The 25,101-nt window shown below is 39.6% G+C and overlaps 1 long non-coding RNA gene across 1 annotated transcript in view; it reads left to right on the top strand.

Moving 5' to 3' along the window:
* The window catches only part of LOC114459351 (uncharacterized), a 28,816-nt gene that overhangs the window by 1,158 nt on the left and 2,557 nt on the right, over nt 1-25,101 (top strand). Inside the window, exon 2 of the long non-coding RNA XR_003673319.1 lies at nt 3,884-4,003. This is a non-coding gene — a long non-coding RNA (uncharacterized LOC114459351). The remainder of the gene's footprint in view (nt 1-3,883; nt 4,004-25,101) is intronic.

Here is a 25,101-nt window from a genome sequence, read left to right as displayed (position 1 = left end):
GTGTATCTTTCTGTTGTCTTTTTGTGCATAAATGTTTGCTGTTTTTTTTATTTAATTTTTTTTTTGTAATATATGTTTTTTTGGAGTCGTGTATTTTTGTATAATTATTGTTTTTTTTGCTATTGTAGTGTGAATCAGGAGTAATTTTGTGTATTTTTCTGTAAATGTATGTTTTTTTGAAGTCGAGTACAGTGCCCGTCGGAAGTATGTTTTCATATAGTGGGAGGAGCTTAAGAAGAGTTGTCAATTATGGGCATAATAATAACAACATACTCTGTAGCATTATTAAGGGGTAGATTTGCAGGTGCAAAGTAAAATAGCGTGTCCAATTTCCCTGGTTTAATTCTATGAGACATGTGCATGATAAATGTGTTGTTGTTTTTTTAACTCATTTTTATATATTTTTTTTGTTTGGTGTTTTTTTTCTGTAATATACAGTGCCCGTCGGAAGTATGCATTCATGTGGAATTATAAGTATTTAGTTTAGAGTATTTTGAGTCATTTTCATGTTTTTGTTGTCGTTTGGTGTATTTTTCTGTGTTGTCTTTTGTGTAATTTTTGTATAAATATTTAGTTTTGTGTATTTTGAGTCATTTTCATATTTTTTGTTGTCGTTTAGTGTGTGTGTGTGTCTGCCTAACTGTCACTAAACTTATCTATTATCAGTAGGTAGATGTAGTGGCAGGTGTGTCGTGAGTGAAGCTGCAGTAATCATCAGGCGGGCTTCACTATGTAGCACCGTTTACTGATCTGACTCAACACTACAGTCACTACCACCCAATGGATGGGTGTAACCGGACTAAATGGTGGTCCGATACACAAACACACACACGTAGACGGTGATTGATAGTGAAGCGCACCGGTGTGTGTGTGAGACTCTCTACCTTGGACTCTAATCTCCTCCGTTGGTTCTTTCTCACACACACGCTGCTGAGAAATGTGCAGCTTTCAACACAGCATCCATTGCCGTCAATAACTTCAAGGTGAGGTCTGTCAGGTTTAAATAGCGAACGATCAAACTAACATGAAAATAAACGTTTCGAAATGTCATCACCAAAAAAAGGACAGTAAAAAAGTATTTTACCTCAAAAGAGAAAAGAGAAGTCCACGGGAGCTCATGCACACAGTGAAATAGATATAGATGGTGCGCTAGCGCAACCTCACACCCTGAGGTCAAAACTGAATAGGTTTCATTTCGGGGCCGTCCAGAAGTGAAATAAAATAAAAAATAAACATTTTGAAATGACCAAATTACTCCAAAAAAACAGATACACACACTTGGGGTATTTGGAACCCGTTGACCAAGTTTCAGGTCGAACTCGCACCGCGTCTGGGAGATATTTGCTCCACATGCACGCACACACACGCACACATCCACACAGACGTTCCTTGCTTTTATAGGTAGATATTCTGCACAAGTTTTTTGTAGTTTATACATTCACATCAAACATACAGTATATACTGTACATACATACACATGAATGTATATGACATGTACATCATATTAATATGAAGCTATTTCATATTTACAACACAAATTTCATCGATTAAATTTAGAGTGGCAATACATAAATTAATAAAAACCCTTTTATTATGTTTAAGTATTAATATATGTTATACCATTACATACATATTATATATTATTGCTGTCTAAGGTTAAATTGTTGCTCTTCTTTCTCATACTTACTAACGATATATGATTTAAAAAGCTTTTTAAACTGGTTTATGTTGGTGCTTTGTGTTGAGAGATATGCTCTCATTTCTGTTATTATTATTATGCCCCTGAATATTTCTGTTTAATGTTGTCATTGGCGGCCGCTGTGGACGCGCTGGTCATGTGACGTGCAATCAGGAGATGACATGCATGTGTGTGTGAATAAATGAGGTGATCCCGTAGGTGCGGATGTTCACCGGAAACTGCAAAAAGTGTGCTGTGTTATGTCACGTTAAACGCTGTGTAGAAGTGACTCTTCTAACACTTTGTTTTATTTCATCCTTTAGGCAGTTCTATTATTTAACTCCTGATATTGTTATACTCATATTTTTTCATATTGTATGTTTAAATGTAGTTTTCCTCTTAAATTATTTTCCCCTTCTCTCTATATAAATCTTTTCTCAACCCTTTTGGAAGTAAACCTTTACTTGTTTTATAAATCATTTGGACAGTTTAGAGTTTGATGAGATCTGGAGTTTTAAATCTGGTGTTTTTAACAATAATCCATGTGTGTGTTCTCTGTATCCTGTGTTATGTATCAGTCTGATGGATCTTTTTTACATTGTGAATAAAGGTTGGATGTTCGTCATGTATGTATTTCCCAAAACTTCTAGACAGTAACTCAAATATGGTAAAATAAGTGTATAATAAAGAGTGTGCAATGCTTTTTTATTAAGAATTAGCCTTGTTTTGTCCAGGACAGTAATAGAAATACTCTTCACCATCTTCTTTTTAATGTATTTAATATATTTAATGTGTGACTTCCAGTAGATCCCGTGGTCCAAGATCACACCCAAAAATGTGACTTTGTTCACTCTTTTTATGTTAACATTGTCTATATTTACTTTTACATCTATATTTTTCTTCTGATTTCTAAATAACATACAATTAGATTTATTTGGGTATAATGATAATTTATTGAGATCAAAGCATTTTTTTTTTAATTTACACATCTCCATAGTGACCATCCTCAAGAGCTGCTGCAAGTCCACATCAGTACGGAGCATATTGGTTTAATCTGCAGATAACACATATTTTAGTTTTTCACTGACTACAAATTACATTCATATACATTATGAACATTTTCGGTTGCAAAACTGACCCCTGTGGTACCCACATTTAATATTCAAACAACATAATTTGTTCTGGGATTTCTGTACAAACTGTTTTTTGTTGCATAAATAACTTATTATCCAGTCCAAAACATTACCCCTAAAACCATACTTTTTCATTTTTCTCATAAGTATACTGTGGTCACCTGTATCAAATGCCTTCTTGTGATCTAAGAACACTTCAATTATATATTCATTTTTATCAATACTATCAGTTATTTCTTTGATTAAATCTGTTAGTGCTTGTGCTGTTGATCCATTATTCCTGAAACCATATTACCTATCTGTTAATAATATATATATATATATATATATATATATATATATATATATATATATATTTACAAAACTATCAAATCTACTTAAAAATATGATAAATCATTGCCTTGGCTCCTTGCGACAGTGGGACATATAATAATAATAATAATAATAATAATATTAATAATAAATTACATCAAAGACGAAACAGATAAACACATATGACACCAATTGATGTACTGATTGTTTTTTGATTATTTAGTTTCAGTCTTTTTTTAAATTTTTTTTTTAAGTCTTGTGAAGTTTGTTTCCAATTTGATGGTCACTTGGTAACGGCAACAAATGCTGGATTCTAGCGGTATTGCACAAGTTACAAGTTTAAATGTTACAGATTCTCCAAATGTGTTCTAGAAGTCACATGCACAGAGACAGCCAATAGAATGTCCTGGTTTGATGACACACACACACAGATGTTAATACAGACACAGAATGATTTACACACAGACAATTTTGTTTACAAATACTTATTCTACACTCGCATTGAAACACACACACACAGAGATCAAGATACAGACACACAGATTGGATAAAACACACAAATAGTTTTGTTGCAATAATAGCCCCATATCACTGTTCTACCACTAGGTGTTTATATTACATTTAGATTTACACCTGTTTCTATGCTCACACACAACTTTATCAATAACATATTTTGATTGGAACGATCTGTGCTTATCAACATGTAATAAATGAGGCTTCAGGTTCTTCACACTCAAAACTCTGTATGTGTTTGTACCAGAACTGAGCCCAGACTAAGTGGACCTGGACCAGGACCTGGACCTAGTTGTGAGTCCTTTGGAAGTAACGAGTCCATGGACAGACTTACTGACTTCAAAGGACAACAATCAACTGACTCCCAGTAAGTGAACATAAATAAGGTTTTGTTTTCTTCCTGATGGTCCAGGTTCTTCACACTCCACACTGATAAAGAACCAAAAAACATGACTCAGCACAATTGAAGTGGTGCTGATGTAAATCTCAGCAAACAGTGGAAGGTGAAAGAGAAAAGACTTTGTAGGAATGGTCTCCAGTGTGTAGGTGAGTCTTAGACAGTGTGTGATCTTCAGATTTATGAAGGATTGAATCCAAATAAAGCCTCAGTCCAACAGACTTGTTCTCCTGTTCGGTGGAAACATGCTGAGATGTTCCACACGTGAGCTGAGCTCCAAGGTAGGAAATAGAAAGGGTTGGGAAGAATAGATTGTTTTACAGTGAGGGTGAGATGTGAAGTTGTAGAATATATTGTGCTTATTATGTTGTGTAATCAAGCCAGTATGGTGACAAGTGTGAAGCTTAGCTATAAAGTTGGTGGCTGTGGACAGAGGGAAGCACCCAACCCCCGAGGGGAGGGCCCAGAGAGTCCCTTGCCCTAGACCCCAGCAGAGGATCCAAAGCTAATGCCCAGCAGACGGCCAGAGCCGCGCTAAATGGGTAGCCGGCGGGCGCCCGCTGGTGGGTCCGAGTCAGCAGGGACCGGACCCCAGGCCAGAAGGACTCGGAACGGAAGCAGCACCAAGAGCAGCGCCCCAGGGACGACAACCAAGCCCATAGTCGCCAAGGGCACCAAGGGGATGCTGCAAGTTGCCCCGCCGGCCCCCAGGCCAGAAGGACTCGGAACGGAAGCAGCACCAAGAGCAGCGCCCCAGGGACGACAAACAAGCCCATAGTCGCCAAGGGCACCAAGGGGATGCTGCAAGTTGCCCCGCCGGCCCCCAGGAACACCGATCGAGCACCCCAGAGCGCGCCAGATTGCCTTTCCATGGGGGGCGCCCCCCCACCCCAGCCCACGAATGAGCCACAACCCAGAGGGTGCACAGCCCCAGACGGTGCAAGAACAGCAGCCAAGGCCCCGCCCCCCTACCGGACAGTGCAAGCCACGGGGCAATGCCTCCCCCCGGCGCAAGAACGACCGGCGGCCGCCACCGCGGGAGAGAGGCACCCCAATGGCACAAAACCGATGCGGAGGAGCAGCCCCCAGCAAAAGGCGCAGAACCCATCCACCCGCCAGCTTGCAGATAGCAAGACAGACCTACCAAGCGGCCGATACCAACCTCAACCACCGGAACAGCTAGAGCCGCACCCCAGCAAATAGCACCATCCCGGAGCGCCAAGCAACTCCACCCCAACCCCGGTGTAGACGCCAGCACCCCCCAGCGCGCCCACCCCCCACACTGGCGCGGCAGGCCGCCCCGGGCCCACACGCTTCGAGGTGCGCCCCCAAGGCAACCAGGAGACAAGACAAGCACCAAGCCCCACCTGTAGGGAAGGGGCACCCCCACACCCCACCAGGCCGGCACCGCCCAAAGAGACCCCGCAAAGAGAGCCCCCAGCAACACCCCTCCACGCCCCCCAGAGACCCACCACCCCGCCACGCTCGACCGCACCCTCCAGATCCCCAACAGGGTGGTGGGTATTCCCTATCCCCTGACAGAATGTATGTGTTTAGTGAATGTATGAAGTGCTATTAAAAAAGGGTGGATGGAGGGGAGCGGTGCTCCCCATCCAACCTATGTGTATATATGTGTATGTGGTGTAATAGGGTGGTGTGTTGAGGCGTAATTAAAATTGGAGGGATTAGCTCCAGCCAGAGGTTTATTTTGGTTTAAGCCATTCTGTTAAATATAGAATCTGGTTTGCTAGGTAATAATGCGTGAAATTAGGGGCTTCCAACCCTCCCTCGCTTTTATTTTTTTGAAGGGTTGAAAGGCTTATTTTTTGTTTTTTTTATTCCTAGCATAGAATTTTGTAATTGCAGAATCTAATCTTTTGAACCATTGTGTTGGTGGTTTCAGTGGATCATAGAGAACAGATAGTTTATTTTAGGTAAGATTTTCATTTTAACTGAGGCTATTCTGCCAAGGAGTGAGATGGGGAGATTGTTCCATCTCCGCAGGTCTTCTGTGACTTTATCCAACAGAAGGTCTAGGTTCAGTTTAATGAATTCATTTAGGTTTGGTGATATATTTAAGCCTAGATATTTAATTATATTTGTGGGGGAGGGGTATTGTGGGTTTTGGGTTGCTGGGTTCCATGAATTTTTCGTTAAAGGAAGGATTGATGATTTTGACCAGTTATTGGAATAGTCTGATAGTTTAGAGAAGCTATTTATTAGTTTAAATACTTCCTCTAATGAGGATTGGGGTTCTTCCAAATAGAGTAAAATATCATCCGCATAAAGATTAATTTTGTGTTCTGAAATAGATGAGTGGATTTTTTTAATAACAGTATTCTGACGAACAGCTGCTGCGAGAGGTTCAACAAATATTGCAAAAAGCAAAGGTGAGAGTGGGCAACCTTGTCTCGTTCCCCTCTGCAATGTGAAGCTTTGGGATGTTATTTTGTTTGTGGTTACTGGGGCCTTAGGTTTAGAGTATAGGGTGGAGATCCATTGTATGAATGATTCTCCAAAGCCAAATTTGCCAAGGACAGCAAGGAGGAATGACCAGTTGACTCTATCGAATGCTTTTTCTGCATCTAGTGACAAGATTATTGTTTTCTTTTTAGATTTCTGTGCCATGTTGATCAAATTAAACAGCCTTCTAACATTGTCTGTGGAGTGTCTATTTTTAATGAATCCTGTCTGGTCTTTGTATATAATTGACTGTACTACTTTCTCTAACCTGGAAGTGAGTGCTTTGGAAATAATTTTTATGTCTGTGTTAATAAGTGAGATGGGACAGTAGCTTGAGGGTAACATGGGGTTTTTGTCTGGTTTAAGTAATAATTTAATGTTAGCTGTGTCCATGTGACCTCCTACATAACCTTTATTTTTATTCTTTGTTACTACTCTGAAAAAGAGCGGAGCCAGCATTGACCAGAAATGTTTTAGGAAATCAGCAGGGAACCCATCTGGACCTGGTGCTTTGCCTGTTGACATGCTATCCAAAGCATTTTGTAGTTCTTGTAAGGTTAATGGTGAGTCTAAGGTGGTTTTCTGATCTATGGTGAGCTGTGGTAGTGTTACACCCCGAAAAGGGAATAAACACATTAGGAAAGACACGGGAAAACAATTAGGATTTTGTAGCTTTTATATATAACTGTTAACTGTTATTTTACTTCTCAAAAAAAAAAAAAAGAAGAAAGCTCAGGAACCAGAAGAACAGAATAATGTTAAACACAAATAAAGGACACAAAAAACCCCAAACCATCCCATATCCTTAAACTAATGAACTTTAAACAAAGTTTACCTGGTGGGCCGGCCAAAAAGAAGAAAAAGATGCGGTACTGGGCCAACTCTATACAGGGCCGTAGAAGCCAGTACCACATCCAAACTAAGAAAGAAAACCCCATCTACTCCTGAAAACCAACTGAAAACGAAAACAGGACAGCCGGTCCCATCAGAAACAAACAAAACATACCTAAACCCCAAAAAGAGAAGCGCAGGTGGAGGAGCAGGAACAGACCTCCGCCCAGCTCCGCGTCTGCAGGTGAATGAGCGAGAGAGAGAGAGCGCGCACTCCAGGCCCAGCCTATTTATAGGCGGAGCCGTAGGCTTTTCAAGCGCCTGAAACAAAAAATCCCCAAATTGGAAAACAGTATAAAAATAAAGAAGAGGTAATTTAATCACAACCAAAAACTGCCTTATAACCAAGAAATAAAAAGAACAATGTCTTAAAGTCATATAAATGTATAATAAAATAAACACAAAGAAACTTGCAAATACCTAAGACCCCCACCCAGTGACACTGAATAAGTATGAACTGTGGTCTCCACACACAAAGGCCACATTCAACTCAGTCAGAGCCATAGCGTTAGAGCCTATAAACGTGATAGGGCGTCGGCGATGACATTATCACACCCACGAATGTGCGTGATCACAAGATTAAACTGTTGTAATCGCAAAGACCAATTCATCAGCCTACGGTTCTTGTTACGCATCCTATCAAGAAAAACCAGCGGATTGTGGTCGGTGTAAATGACCACAGGCACACTAGAACAACCGACATACACCTCGAAATGTTCTAAGGCCATGATTAAAGCCAGCGCTTCTTTCTCAATGGTGGAATACCACCGCTGGTGTCGATTCAGCTTTTTCGAAAAAAACCACACGGGATGCTCGACACCTTCACCGTCATCTTGCAGAAGTACGGCCCCCACGCCCGAATCACAGGCGTCCACAGCAACCTTAAAGGGTCTTTCAAAAGAAGGAGCCGCAAGTACAGGTGCGTTGACAAGCAGTGTCTTTGTCTGGTCAAAAGCAAATTGGCAAGCCTGAGTCCAACAAAAGTCAACTTTTGGGCTGAGAAGGTCAGTTAAAGGAGCCGCCACTACAGAAAAGTTTTTAGAAAAACCACGGTAATAACCGATCATGGCCAAGTAGCGACGGAGCTCCGTACGATTCACAGGCGGTGGGATTGCTGAAATAGCTTCAACTTTAGCCTGAACTGGTCGCACCTGACCTCCACTCACTTGTTTCCCCAAGTAAGTGACAGTTGCTTTGCCAAACTCACATTTAGAGAGGTTCACAGTCAGGTTGGACTCCCACAGCCGCTGGAAGACTCTACCCAGATGCTCCAAATGCTCCCCCCAGGATGACGAGCAAACAACAACATCATCTAGGTAGGCTTCACAAAAAGGCAAGCCAGATAAAACGACATTTATAAGCCTTTGGAAAGTAGCGGGTGCGTTGCACATGCCAAAAGCCATCACATTGTATTGAAGGAAATCATCGGGTGTGACAAATGCAGATATCTCCTTGGCGCGTTCTGTCAGGCAGACCTGCCAGTAGCCTTTCAACAAATCAAGCTTACTGACTTACTCTGCTGCGCCCACGTGATCCACGCAATCCTCCATCCTCGGCAACGGATAACAATCCGGCGTAGTCACCTCATTCACCTTCCTAAAATCAGTGCAAAAACGGTCTTCATCATTGGCTTTTACTGTCAATAGGCACGGAGAACTCCACGCACTACTGCTATTCTCGGCTATGCCGTGTAGTACCATGTAGTCAACCTGTTTTTTTAGACGAGAGCGTTTTTCAGGATTGACACGGTAAGGATGCTGTTTAATGGGCTTAGCATCACCCACATCGATATCGTGGTAGAGCACGTGCGTCTTAGAGGGAACATCCCCAAACAGTGAATCATATGATTTAATTAATTCAACCAGACCACGATGCTCCGACTCAGATAGATGGGAAAGCAACATTGGCAAATTCTGCAACAGTCCCTGAGTCAGCGCCACAGACAAACCATCCTCCTCCGGAGGTGCTGAAACAGATGCCTCCTGTCCACCTGTCACCACGCTCACACGCGCTTCAGCACTTTCAGCACCACCGGCAACGGACAGCTCCGCACGTTCCACAACCTCACCGACCGCAGACACAACTGGCTCGCCATGCTCAAAATACGGTTTCAACATATTAACATGGCACAGCCGCGTCGAACGGCGACGGTCCGGCGTGATACTTTGTTTTTAATAAGGTACGGACCAGCATATCGTGCCTGTAAACTAGAGCCAGGGATTGGTAGTAACACCAATACTTTTTCACCTGGTTTAAATTCTCGCATTTTAGCCCGTCTGTCAAACAAAGACTTCATACGTGCCTGGGCAACCTTGAGATTTTCCCTGGCTATCTCACATGCACGGCGCAGTCTATGTCTAAACCGACAGACATAATCCAACAGGTTGGTCTCTGCTTCTGCCCTCACCCACTTTTCTTTCAGCAGTTTTAAGGGCCCCCGAACATTGTGTGCAAAAACCAGCTCTGCTGGACTAAAACCCAGGGACTCCTGGACCACCTCCCGTATGGCAAACATTTGCAAATGCACCCCCTCATCCCAGTCATTCTCAAACTCCAGACAGTAAGTGCGAATCATTGTTTTAAGCGTCTGGTGAAAACGGTCTAACGCCCCTTGACTTTCGGGGTGAAATGCGCTTAAGTGGTAGTGCTGGATTTTAAGTTGCTTTAGGACCTGGGCGAATATTTTTGACATAAAATTCGAGCCCTGGTTAGACTGTACCACCCGCGGTAACCCGAACAAGGAAAAAAACTTAACCAATGCTTTCACAACAACTGGAGTGGTGATTTTACGCACAGGGAAAACCTCCGGAAACCGTGTGGCCGCGCACATAACAGTGACTAGGAATTTATTCCCAGACTTAGTTCGAGGTAGCGGACCCACACAATCAACCAGAACACGTTCCAATGGCTCACCCACAGCTAGGATTGGCTACAGGGGGGCGGGAGGAATGATCTGATTAGGTTTACCAGAGACTTGGCACCAATGACAGACCGTACAATGACGTACAACGTCACTTTTCAACCCGGGCCAAAAGAAGTGGCGCAAAATGCGATCATATGTCTTTTTAACACCCAGATGGCCAGTGAGCAGATTGTCATGGGCCATTTTCAATATTTCAGTCCGATAGGGAGTTGGAACCACAATCTGCGTAATCACGCTCCACTCTTCAGCTGGAGAGACACCAAGCGGTGTCCATTTACGCATCAACATCCCCTCATTCAAAAAGTAGCCTGTAGACATTGATTACCTCAAGTCATCAGACACAACGACTTCAAACAGACGTGCCAAACTTTCGTCTGCTTTTTGATCGCTGATCAACTGCTGCCTGGACAGCGACAGCGTACTCACGTTAGGGCCACCACTTTCACACTCCCCAGTGCTCCGTGTAGGTAATATAGGCTCTGCATCACTAACCTTGTCAGTTTTAAAGTCATGCATAAAACTCTCACTCAAATCAATGTCCTCTTTATCCTGCGCCCGCTCACGTTTCGCACAAGATGTGAAAACACGCGGATAATTTCGTGCCAGCTCATCAGGACCTTTGGACCTAACAGGAACAGGTGTAACCTTAGGTGTAACCAACACTCTGCCTCCCACTAAATCGTTCCCCATAATAACAGAGACTCCCTGTATCGGGAAATCCGGACGCACGCCCACCACAGCGTATCCAGACCATAAGTCTGACTGAAGCATGATTTTATGTAAGGGAACACCAATATCCTGCATACCGAAACCACGTACAGGCACCTCAATACCAACAGCAGAACTTTTATCTAGAGGCAACACACCCTCCAAAATAAAAGACTGCAAGGCTGCAGTATCCCGCAAGATTTTTACCGGAGTTTTTCACTCACCGGACAGCGACACAAACCCATCCATGAAAAACGGTTTGAAGTCTGCGTATTTAGAGGTTTTTTTTACACGGAAGTGACTTACCAACCTCATACTCAGTTTTAATCAGAGCCACTGGTCTGGTATTTTTCTTTTTTAGCACAGGACAACCCGAAATGACATGCCCTTTCTTTTTACAATAAAAACAGTGCACATCATCCTTTGTCCTGGCCTCGGGTGCATCAGATTTAACGTCTGCACTAGACACCGAGCTAAGGACAGGTTCCATCTGTCCACTCACATTTTTACTGTCTTTGCCATTATTAATATCTCGGTCAGATTTATAAAATGAAAAAGGGGCGCTCTGAGAATACAGACTTGTGCGTCAACACATATTCCTCCGCCAACACAGCAGCCTTAACCACGTCAGTAACTTTATTTTCATTTAAGTATGTGGTGACTTTATCTGGGAGACAGTTTTTTAAATTCTCCATTAATATTAGCTGCTTAAGCTGGTCAAAATCAGTGACATTTTGGGATAAACACCATCTATCAAACAGCACTCCTTTTTCTCTCACGAAATCTACGTAGGACTGATTATATTGTTTTTTTAGTCGTCTAAACTTCTGACAAGGCAAGGCAAGGCAAGGCAAATTTATTTATATAGCGCATTTCATAATCAAGGCAACTCAATGTGCTTTACATGATAAAACATTCAATTGTTTAAAATCAATAAGAACATTTAAAATCATCAGTAAAATCAGTAAAATCAATTAAAATCATCAGTAAAATCATCATTACATCAACAACATGACAAAAAGTCTCTCTCTCAATTATATGCAGTAGAGAAAAAAAGTGCCTTTAACTTTGATTTAAAAATGTTCACATTGGATGCTGACTTCAGCTCCGCTGGCAGTTTGTTCCACTTCTTTGCAGCATAACAACTAAAAGCAGCATCACCATGTTTACTGTGAACTCTGGGCTCCACTATCTGATCTGTGTCTATAGATCTGAGAGACCTGCTGGGTTCATACCTGACTAACATGTCACTGATGTATTCTGGACCAAACCCATTCACAGATTTATACACCAGCAGCAGAACTTTAAAGTCTATTCTGAGGCTGACTGGGAGCCAGTGTAAAGACTTTGAAACTGGAGTAATGTGCTCTGACCTCTTTGTTCTGGTTAAGACCCGAGCTGCAGCGTTCTGAACCAGCTGTAGCTGTTTGATGCTCTTTTGGGGGATTCCTGTCAGAAGACCATTACAATAGTCCAGTCTGCTGGAGATAAAAGCATGGACCAGTTTCTCCTGATCTTTCTGAGCCATTAAACCTTTCACTCTGGAGATGTTCTTTAGGTGGTAGAAGGCTGTTTTTGTGATAGATTTGATCTGACTGCTGAATGTAAGATCTGAGTCAATCAGAACACCAAGGTTTTTGACTTGGTCTTTAGCTTTTAAAGATCGAGACTCAAGATACTTGCTGACAGCAGTCCTCTTTTCCTTGTTACCAAAGACAATCACCTCCGTCTTGTCATGGTTTAGTTGAAGGAAGTTTTCACTCATCCAGCAGTTTATTTTTTCTAAACAGTCACACAACACCTCAATGGGACCATGATCATCTGGGTTCAGTGATAGATATAGTTGTGTGTCATCTGCATAGCTCTGATAATCAACCTTACAGTTCTGTAAAATTTGTCCTAAAGGAAGCATGTAAAGGCTAAACAGAAGGGGTCCAAGAACAGATCCCTGTGGAACCCCACAGGACATTGGTAATCTGTCAGATTCAAAGTTTCCAATGCTTACAAAATAGCTTCGCTCCTCCAAGTATGACTTAAACCATTGCATTACTTTTCCATTTAGTCCAACCCATGTTTGCAATCTGTGCAACAAAATTGTATGATCTACAGTGTCAAATGCAGCACTTAGATCCAACAGAATGATAACAGATACTTTTCCTGAATCAGTGTTCAACCTTATGTCATTGATCACTTTGATAAGAGCAGTTTCAGTGCTGTGATGAGAACGAAAACCTGACTGAAATTTATCAAATATTTTGTTGAATGTTAAGAATTGACTCAGTTGGTTGAAGACCACCTTCTCAATGATCTTGGCCATGAATGGAAGGTTGCTGATTGGTCTATAGTTAGCCAGTATAGAGGCATCCAGTGTTCTCTTTTTTAACAGCGGTTTCACAGCAGCTACTTTCAGGGATTTTGGTACGGTGCCTGATTGGAATGAGCAGTTAATTATCTGACACAAATCAGTGACAATTGACTTTACAACAGTTTTAAAGAAGTTTGAGGGTATTGTGTCAAGGCAACACGTTGATGGATTCAGCTGCTGAACAGTCTCCTCTATTGTTTTTGGGTTCATTGTAATAAACTCTGACATTGTAGTTGACTCATCCCTCAGTGGTTGAAGCTGTTCAAGCTTTTTGTGATTTTGCTGGTTTGTTCTGATGTTTGACCTTATTGACTGTATTTTTTCATTGAAATATACAGCAAATTCATTGCATTTTCCAGCTGACAGTAATTCAGGGGCTATCTGATCTGGGGGGTTGTGAGCTTTTCAATTACAGAAAACAAAGTGCGAGAGTTGTTGACATTTTTGGCAATAATTTCAGAAAAGTATTGCTGCCTTGCTTTGAACAAGCCATCATTGAATTTTCGCAGACTTATTTTGTACAGTTCTAGATTAATTTGGAGTTTTGTTGATCTCCATTTACGCTCAGCTCTTCTACAGACAGATTTCAAATTCTGCATTATCTCAGTCCTCCTCCAAGGTGTTTTCTGTGTGTTTGGTTTTCTCTTAGATTTGATTGGAGCCACCACATCTATGACATTACAGACGTTTCTATTATACTCATCCAGAAGGTCATCAACTGTCTCAGCACTCAATGTTGGTGTCATTGCTATGGCTTCCATAAACTGTGCACTTGTGTTCTCATTTATGTACCTTTTCTTTAAACACACATAACTAGGGGGAACAGATGTTACAGTCTCTAGGTCAAAAAAGACACAGAAATGATCAGATAGAGCTAAGTCTCTTACAACAACAGCAGAGATATCAACACCTTCAGAGATAACCAGATCCAAAGTGTGACCTTGAGTGTGTGTCGGACCAGTCACATGTTGTGTAAGACCAAAAGTATCCATTAAAGCATACAGTTCTTTGGCAGTATTGTCCATGTTATTGTCTACATGAATATTTAAGTCACCTGTTATTATTAAAAAGTTGTATTCAGTGCATACAACTGACAGCAGTTCAGCAAACTCATCCATGAATTCTCCAGAATATTTTGGGGGCCTATAAATGACTAAAAACAGAACTCTTGAATCACCCTTCAGTAAGAATGACATATATTCAAAGGAGATAAAATCCCCAAATATTATTTCTTTGCACTGAAATATTGATTTAAAAATGGCAGCAACTCCACCACCTTTCCTGCAAGTACGACACTTATTTAAATAAATAAAGTCTTGTGGTGCACTTTCATTGAGAATAGTATTACTGATACCATCATTCAAGCATGTTTCATTAAGAAATAAAAAGTCCAAGTGATGTGTCAAAATAAAATCATTAATTATTAGTGACTTGTTAACAAGAGATCTAACATTAAGAAGAGCTAATTTTAAAGACTTTACTGGAGACACTGGTGGACTTTTTGGATGACATGTTATAGGAGTCAAATTTTTATCTCTATAAAGCTTTTTGCTTTTCTTTAATTTCACAATTTTACCTGTGTTACCTGTCACCACAGGAATTAAAGAAGCTGCATTAACTCCATAGGGCCCTGACTTTTTCTGGTTGTTCCTAAAAATAGAGCTATTGCAGTCCGGACCCAGCACACATCAGACCTGTGTCGCTCTAAGATGAACACAGATGGCCTGAGGAGAAGAGTGATCCTGAGCCTGGTATCGTCGAGGAGGGATGGGCGATAAGCTTCAGGGACCAGCTCATATGCATGCAGAACCGCAGCCTTAACTTTATCAAAATCAAGGCTATCATTAGCCGACAATGACGCATAAGCCTCCTGCGCTTTTCCAACTAATGAACACTGCAACAACCCTGTCCACGCTTCCCTGGGCCATCTGAGAGACATTGCCACCCTCTCAAAAAGAGTAAAATATTTTTCCACATCTTTCTCATTAAATTGTGGAACAAGACGAATATTCTTACTCACATCAAACGAACGTTTCCTTTGTGGCTGATGCTGCTCCAGCACCGCCAACTCTAGCTCACGCAGACCAATTTGGGCCTCCTGCTCAACTTTCACTTTCTCCAGAGATAATCGTTGGAGTTCCACTTCCAACTCTTTTAAACGTACCGAGTCCTCACTAGAGGACAAACGAGAACCTTCTGCTGGGAGTGATGAAGCAGGTAAAACTCCTCTCTCTACAAGTTCCTCAAGCAGTTCGGATTTAACCATACCCTTCCTACCCTGCTTAGAAACAGCCACTCTATAATAATCAGCCAGTATAATTAAATGCTCTCTCGTACATTTGTGAACCACCTCTACACTGGGCGCTTTCACAAACTCCTCCAGATTAAACACGAGAGACATAATTACACAAATGCGCAGCAACAACAGTTACACCTGTTATTGAACAAAACTCCAGACTAAACTCCTCAAAAAGTCTCGGCTAACCTCTCACTCACTCAAAATAACACCAAAATATTATCCAAACGAAGTCCAAACAAACATACCCCTTAATCAAAAAGTTACCTGCAACAAATAACCCAAAAAACGAAGGGCCAAAAAACTAGGGCAACATATGACTACGTGCTAGATTTTTGGCTTGAACAAGCCCCCATAATATGTTACACCTCAAAAAGGGAATAAACACATTAGGAAGGACACGGGAAAACAATTAGGATTTTGTAACTTTTATTCATAACTGTTAACTATTATTTTACTTCTCAAAAAAAAAAAGAAGAAAGCTCAGGAACCTGAATAACAGAATAATGTTAAACACAAATAAAGGACACAAAAAACCCCAAACCATCCCATATCCTTTTTTTTCTTCCTGAGTCTGGAAGAGTACAGACGTGTTTTCAGGGGCTCTCCGGGAATGCAATACTCCCGTCTGATAACACGACCTTGAGATTAACAGCGAGCAGCGAACAGCTGCATCTGAAGGGAGCCAAAGAAAGCCTGAGCCTGGGAAAACTGGGCCCAGAACATGACTACAAGAAAAAAAACAAGTCAAATGCTACCACCGGATCCAGAACCTGATCCGGTTTTGGAAGAGCTTAAAGAAATGATTAAGGACATGAGACAGGATCTATCTACGAAGATAGAATACCTTGGAGAGTGACGTCAAGGTATTGAAAGAAGAAAATACAAAGAATGCTGAAAAGATAAAAATGCTGGATGTGAGGGTTGAAGATCTGGAAAGAAAAGAAAAAGAAAAGGATGTCATCATCACGGGCCTAAAGATTAGGCCAAGGAGCTACGCCAGTGCGACAGGCAGAAAACTTAGGGGAACGATGGTGTTTATGAACGAGAACCTGACGAAGCAGAATGCAAGTATCGCATGGAAGGCAGGACAACTGAAGAAAGGAGGAAAAATTGTGAAAACTTGGACCAGAGGCTGCAGGATTTACATCACACGCCCAGGAGGAGAAAATGGAAAACCCATTCTAATCGAAAGGATGGAAGACCTGGAAAAATACGAATGAGGTACCTAAAAGACAAGAACACTGATAGAAATTATGGATTTGGAAAGAATCACTAAAAATCATCAACATCAACAACGGGAGATTAACACTAGAAGTCCCACAGAGGTGTCAAATGAACTTTTTACCTATAAAACCCAGAGAGGGGTCATTCGACCCAAAGGATTTGAGCTAACGCCTGTCCTCAGCTGCTTTTGTTATGTCAATGAGGCAGTAAGTGTCGCACCACAGGAGGGGCCCTGCATCTTGGGTTCAAGAAAAATTTCAGTTAATATATAGTTATATACAGTTGCATTGATATTTTAACTCTTTTTGTTTTTTTTTACATGTGTTAATGGACTATGTAAGAAATATATATTTAAAATTCTCATAAGGTGGAGGCTTTAACCCTCTATGACACAGCAACCTTTTTTCCTGATTTTGTCATTTTTTGTATAACATCTACAATTTTTCTGGTTACTTTTTTTATTTTTAAATGCCATCTTTCCAACACAAGCTTCATTCAAAAAGAACACAAAAATTATTTATTTTTAATGACTGTGTGGTGGAAGCATTCAGCTATTTATTCCCCACAGTACAAAAGGCTGCATGAAAATAGGCTATTCCTATAGGTATGGAAATTGTCCCAGCTCCTCCCTACCCCACCCCAACCTGTGAACATACTCTGAACACATTCTGAACATGCTATGATTTCATCAAAGTTCATAAATTCTGATGCACATCAGTGTCTTGACCAGGTTGTGAAGGGATTGTGATAATAAAAAAATATATATATATATAATTTTACACTATGGCCCTTATTATACAGTTTATTGTTGTTAGAGTCAGGCTCTCCCCCCTGCTGATTTCTCAGGTGATTCATTTACAAATGAATAGATGCAAATTGTAGCCATCAGAGTCATCAGTTTGGTCCTAGAGTTCATTTGACCCTGCTCTGGGACTTCTGGGGGGATATAGAAATCCCTGGGACTTCTAGTGTTAATCAAGCGGACGAAGTGGACCCAAACAACTTTTCACACTGGAAACAAGACACGAACTGTCATTACTACACAGAGACTGAATTCAAAGTGGAAACAAAGAAGGAAAAAGGTCTGTCACTTATTCACTGTAATTGTCGGAGTATGTATGCAAATTTTGAAGACATTAAGGATTACATCTCCACATTGTATAAGTTTGACATAATAGCACTGTCAGAAACTTGGCTGAAAGAAAAAAAAGGCATGAAGTTTATGATAAAAGGATATACATTTGTCTATAAGAACAAATTACACAAGCCAGGAGGTGGGGTGGCACTATTCATAAAAGAAAATATTGAGATGGAGATTATAGAATCGATGAGTTTAACCGTGGAAGAAGTAATGGAATGTATAACAGTGAAAATTACAAGTCCAGAGGGACGTAAGATAATAATCTGTTGTTTGTATCGTGCACCTGACTGTAAAATAGACATATTTAATGAGAAACTAACTAAAATGATAGAAGAAATTAAATATAAGAGATTACTGATATGTGGAGACTTCAATATAAACATTTTAAATCCTTTAAAAAATACACACATTGAAGACTTTACTAATTACATGTACACAATTGGATTAAAACCACTCATAACAAAACCAACCAGAATTAATAAACACAGCTCAACACTGATAGATAACATCTTCACAAACATACAAAACACAGATCTAACGAGTGGTATATTAATAAATGACATCTCTGATCATTTACCAATATTTACGATACTTCACACTAAAAAGAAGAAGAACTTTGAAAATCATAACACACTGACATACAGAAGACTGGAAGGAGAAAAACAACTAGAAAACTTTAAACAACAGATAAAAAGACAGACGTGAGAGAGTGTCTTCAAGGAGGAGACGTGAACGTAGCATATGACACATTTACAGACACAATAACAACAATATACAATAAATGCTGCCCTTTGAAACAAATAACAATCAAAAGTAAAACAAACAAAGTACCATGGATTAATAAGAAAATAGCCAACGTATGCAAAAAGAAAAACATATTATATAAAAAATATATAACAGAAAAAACATTGAAAGCAGAAGTACGTTATAAAAAATACAGAAACAAAGTCAGTAATTTACTAAGAGAAAAAAAAGAGAATATTATGAAAAACAATTAAAAGAGAATAAAAACAAAAACAAAAAATTGTGGGAAATTATAAACACCATAACCATGCGCAAAAGCAAAGAAAAAAATGCAGACCACTTTATAATAAACAATGTAAAAGAATACAATAAAAACATAATAGCACAAGAACTCGACAGTTTTTTCATAAATACTGGAAAAAACACGGAGAAAGGGATTAATAAACACCCAACACTTAAATGGAACCATTTTGACAATGAGAAGAAATACATTGATAAGTACCTTGTACTTGAAGAAGTAACAGAAGCAGAGGTGGATAGAATAATCACAACCTGTACCTCAAAAAAATCCAGAGACCTTAATAATCTAACTATGAGTCTAATAAAAACCATAACAGCTGAAATAACCCCGCCACTAACACATATAAGTAATCTCTCATTTAAGAATGGTGTTTTCCCAGAAAAAATGAAAATTGCAAAAATCAGACCGATTTACAAGGGTGGAGAAAAATGGAATTTCACTAATTATCGACCTATATCAATATTACCACAATTATCAAAAATTCTGGAAAAACTGTTTATGAACAGACTCGACAAATTTATAGAAGACAATAATATACTACATGAAGGACAATATGGATTTATAGCAATGGCTATAATTGACATCACGGAGAATATAAGAGAAGCATTAGAAAAAAAACTATTTGTATTCGGAATTTTTCTGGACCTAAAAAAAGCCTTTGACACAATTAATCATGATATTCTTGAACAAAAACTTCAAAATTACGGAATAAAGCACAACGCCTTAAAATGGATTAAAAGCTATATGACAAATAGGAGACAATATGTTGACTTTGAAGAACACAAATCAAAATGCCAAACCATACAATGTGGTGTGCCACAGGGTTCAATTTTAGGACCAAAACTGTTCATTTTATACATAAACGACATTTTCAAAGTCACAAATTGCCTCAAACTAACGTTGTTTGCAGATGACACAACCATCCTATGCTCAGGTAAAGACATTAAAACTCTAATAGAGTCAACAAATGAAGAACTATCAAAAATTCAAACATGGTTAGATGTAAATAAACTAGCCCTAAACGTCAGTAAAACAAAATTCATTAATTTCGGAAAGAGAAAAATAACAGGAGATATAAGACTGAAACTAAACATAGAAATAATAGAAGAAGTAAAAGAATATAGGGTACTAGGAGTGTGGATGGACGACAAGCTGACCTGGAAAAAAATCATATACAAATAGTTAAAAACAAAGTTGCCAAAAGCAGTTACATCCTATGGAAGCTTCAACAAATCCTACATACCAAATCACTTAAAAGAATCTATTCTTCACTCATAGCATCGGACTTAAATTACTGCTCCGAAATATGGGGTAATAACTACAAAACGTATTTTGAACCACTATTTAAACAACAAAAAAAAGCTATAAGAATTTTACATAAAGTACCACACAACGCACGCACAAACAAATTATTCGAGAAGGCAAAATACCTAAAACTGCAAGAAATAATACACTACAACACACAAATACACACATTTAGGGCTTCATCTTAAAAAACTACCACATCAAATACAAAAACGTTTCACAAACAATCAATATTCCTACGACTTCAGACATAATAATGTGTTCAGACCAGACAGGGTTAAATCTAACGTTGGCAAACATAGTACTGTGTATAGAGCCATGAACCTCTGGAACAGCCTTGACGCAGAGACACAACAATCCGTAAATCTGAAAGGATTTAAGGAGAAAACACGGAGGATTTTTCTACACGCATACAGGTCTCAAGTCAACTCTTCATCGAACTATACAGCAACGACATGGAACTCATCAACTGGTCATTGAGCGCCATTGACAAAATCTTCACGACGAGGCAATTACTACAGCACGAACCAGCATGTCCAAAGGACACATACCCAAGTGGATATGTCATGGATGCACGAGGGAGAAGCCAGATGTTCTCTCTCTCCCTGCTGACAGTGGAAGATGTGGAGGACATCTATCTGCTAGGGGTCATAATCTTTGGCCTGCTAATGATGGGGGTATGTGTATGTGCATGTGCCTTTCTGATGCATCGTATGCTGAGGTGACTTTCCGAGGATATGAAGGTACTCCGAAAGAAGAACTTTTCGTTTGGAAAGTTGGAGGAACGTAAACAACGACTGGAAAAGAAAGCTCGAGGAGATATGGAGAAAAAGGACAGTGAGGTGGAGTAACAACAGGAACAATGACTGCAGACAAGAACACATCACATAAAAAAGGATAAAAAAAAAAGAGACGTTAATGAAAAGATGAAATTATGGTATGAAGAAGATAAGAATGTTTGACAAGGGAAGAAACGAGCTTTGATGTAAAATTATCTGTGTTCAAATCAGGGGACGGATCTGGATAAGCAAAATGCTTTTTTCCGTCGCCCTTTCCGGCATGCAAAAGGACAAAAAAAAAAAAAAAAACAATGATGTGATTTTGCTCTGAATGTCAAAATGAATTTCTGTGATTGCAACCATGTCGGAAATGAACTGAATAAATAATAAACACATGTGCTTCATATACACATTTATGTTTTTATTTAGACTGTTTTATAATTTAGGAATTAGGCCTGGACGATATATCGAGATTCAAGATGTATCGAGTTTTCTATTTTGGCGATATAGAAAACTATATTATTTCATATATATATATATATATATATATATATATATATATATATATATATATATATATATATATATATATATATTATAGCTTATTATGTATCAAAATACTACTTTTAGCAGTCGCTGATTTTGCTTCTCAGAACAACATGTAAAGCTCAGTTAGATGATTAATGAGTGTCACATATTGATCAGCTGTTGGTTTATAAATGTCCCTGTGTAGCATTTAGCATCAGCAAATTTAACCCAGAATTGTTTTTCTGGTCAGACTTTATTTGCTAAAATTATCAAGATTTATATTGTATATCACCATTTTGAGATATGAGTTTTAGTCCATATCACCAGCCCTAGTAGGTATGTTCATAGCATTTCATTGTTAATAAAGGTCAACCTACCAGATTCTAATCACATAATTGTATTTAGTAAGTGGTCGACAAGTGGGTATTTTAGATTTATTGTACATCTATCTTAAAATATAAGGGATACTGCTTGGTTGAGCGGATGGGACGGCTCGTAATGGGCACTAGAAAATTTCTCTTTCAAATTCAAAACTTGACAGATATGGATGATGACAGAGATCTTCATTATAACGGCTGTAGTTGATGACGGCATCACGTTCACTTGATAAATCGTTGCCTCGGCTCCTTACGGCAGTTAGACATTTAATAATAAAAATAATAATAATAATAATAATAATTATAATAATAATAATAATAATAATAATAATAATAATAATAATAATAATAATAATAATAATAATAATAATAATAATAAATATATATTCCATCAAAGACAGAACAGACAAACACATACGACATCAATCCATGTACTGTTTGTTCTTTGGTGAGGGAAGGTTAAACTCACACATGGTTCACATCCATTCACGTCGTGGTTTGTTCCTACGTGTAACACTATTTTAGTAATAGTTGGTGGCAGCGTGGGTAACATTTGGTTAAGTTTGTCTCAGATAGTGTGAACTGTAGCACCTGGAATACAGTGTGTGATGTCATTAAATAATCTGATGTTCCTAGTTATTGAATCACCAATAATGAGTGACTAGGAATGTGTGTGAACCTGTTACACTGACCAGGAGCATCTGATGGTAAGCGGGTTACGGCTGGTTGATGGGGAGCCTCCGTCGTCGGGGTCGGCCAGCATTGATGCATTGAGTAGAGCGGTGTTTGTTGATGGCTGTATGTGGAACCAGAGTGTCTCTGTACTGCTGCTCTGAGAAGTTTTAGACGGGCTTTGGAGGATTTGGACTCATGAGAATTCAGTCCCAATAGTGGTGGAGGCGTTTTCCTGGTGGTTGTTTCAGTCGCTCAGTTGGACTGAGTTTGTCTCTATTTTCGTATGAGAGGGCTTCAAAACGATTATGGAGAGTAAGCGGAGGAGAGACAATATAAATAATAATATTTCACAGTATTTTCCACCTTTAATGTGACCTATAACCTGCACAATGCAATTGAAAAACATCCTTCAGGGAGGTGAAATAAAAATAAAAAAAAATTTGAAAGAATGAGGTTGCAAAAGTCTGCACACCATCTTATAGACCCTTTCCAAAAAATTAGAATATCATGGAAAAGTTGTTTAATTTCCATAATTTTATTCAACTTTCATAGATTATAGATTCAGGGCCCACAGTCTAAACAATTTCAAGTATTTATTTGTTTATTTTTACATAATTTGGGCTTCCAGCTCATAAAACCCACAAAAACAGAATTTGAAAAATTTAGAATACTGTGAAGAAATCGCCATTTACTTCTCAGTTTTTGCAGAAAAAAAGAGGAAAAGAAGGACTGGACTGTTGGCCAGTGGTTCATGGTCCTCTTTTCTTATGAAAGTAAAGTGTGCCTTTCAGTCAATAATCAAGTTCCAAGGATTTGGAGAAAGACGGGTGAGGAACAGAACCCAAGCTGCTTGAGGTCTAGTGTGAAATATCCACAGTCAGTCATGATTTGGGGTGCTATGTTCTGTTGTTTCCTGACTACAATTATGTAAAAATAAACAAATAAATACTTGAAATCATTTCAATTGTGGGCCCTGAATCTAATCTATGAAAGTTTAACTTTTTCAATGGAATTATGGAAATTGAACCACTTTCCCATGACATTCAAATTTTTTGGAAAGGGGTCTGTAACTGGGGACGGGGCTGTGTTCAGATTTAACCAATCACATTCAAACTCATGTTAACATGGAGTCAGCACACACCTGCTGATTAACCCCAAATAAAGTTCAGATGTTCTTGTAGCTTTTCCTCACATTTTTGTAGCCACATCCTCCAGCACAAGCCATGGTCCACAGAGAGCTTCCAAAGCATCAGTGGGATCTCATTGTTCAAAGATATCAGTCAGGTGAAGGGTACAAAATAATTCCAAATGAATAAAAAATAACATGGAACACAGTGAAGACAGTCATCATCAAGTGGAGAAAACATGGCACAACAGTTGCAGGAATTTCTGGCAAGTACTGGCTGTGTAGTACATGTGACAACAATCTTCCGTCTTCTTCATATGTCTGGGCTATGGGGTAGGGTGGCAAGACAGAAGCCTTATCTTACCAAGAGAAACATCCAAGCCCGGCTTCATTTTGCAAAAACACCATTGAAGTCTCCCAAATGCATGGGGGAAATGTGTTATGGTCCGATGAAACCAAGGCTGAACACTTTTGGCCATAAGTCCAAAAGGTATATTTGGTGCAAAAACAACACTGCTCATCACCAAAAGAACACCATGCTTACAGTGAAGCATGGTGGTGGCAGCATCATGCTTTGGGGCAGTTTTTCTTCAGCTGGAACTGGGGCCTTAGTCAGGGTGGAGGGAATTATGAACTGTTTCAAATACCAAGCAGTGTTGGTACAAAACCTTCAGGCTTCTGTTAGAAAGCTGAAGATGAAGAGGAACTTTATCTTTCAACACAACAATAACCCTAAGCACACAGCCACATCAACAAAAGAATGTGGGGTAATCTGAAGATGGCTGTACACAGGAGATGCCCTCGCTATCTGTCACATTTGGAGTGGTTTAGTAAAGAAGAGTGGGCAAATATTACCTCATCAAGATGTGCCACACTGAGCACATCCTACAGCCAATTAAGAGATGCCCTGAGCATATACAGTGAAAAGGCAGAGAAGCTTGGCCTTCAAGTGAGCTGGACAAAGACCAAGTTTATGCATGTCGGTGATGGACCAGATCCACCCCCTCTTCAGCTTGGCAACAACATTGTTAAGCCTGTCAAGAGCCTTGTATATCTTGGCTCCACAGTTACAGACAATGGGGACCTAAAACCAGAAATTACTCACAGAAGAGCCCTGGCAGCTTCATCTCTGCGGTCTCTCTGGAAACCAGAGAGACCGCAGCGTTGCTCCATCTCACACAAAATGAAGCTCCGAATTTACAACTTGGCAGTACTCATC

This window comes from Gouania willdenowi, unplaced genomic scaffold (assembly GCF_900634775.1).
Source record: "Gouania willdenowi unplaced genomic scaffold, fGouWil2.1 scaffold_303_arrow_ctg1, whole genome shotgun sequence".
Taxonomy (NCBI): domain Eukaryota; kingdom Metazoa; phylum Chordata; class Actinopteri; order Blenniiformes; family Gobiesocidae; genus Gouania; species Gouania willdenowi.
The sequence above is the reverse complement of the archived record's forward strand: the minus strand, read 5'-3'. Positions and strand labels throughout refer to the sequence as shown.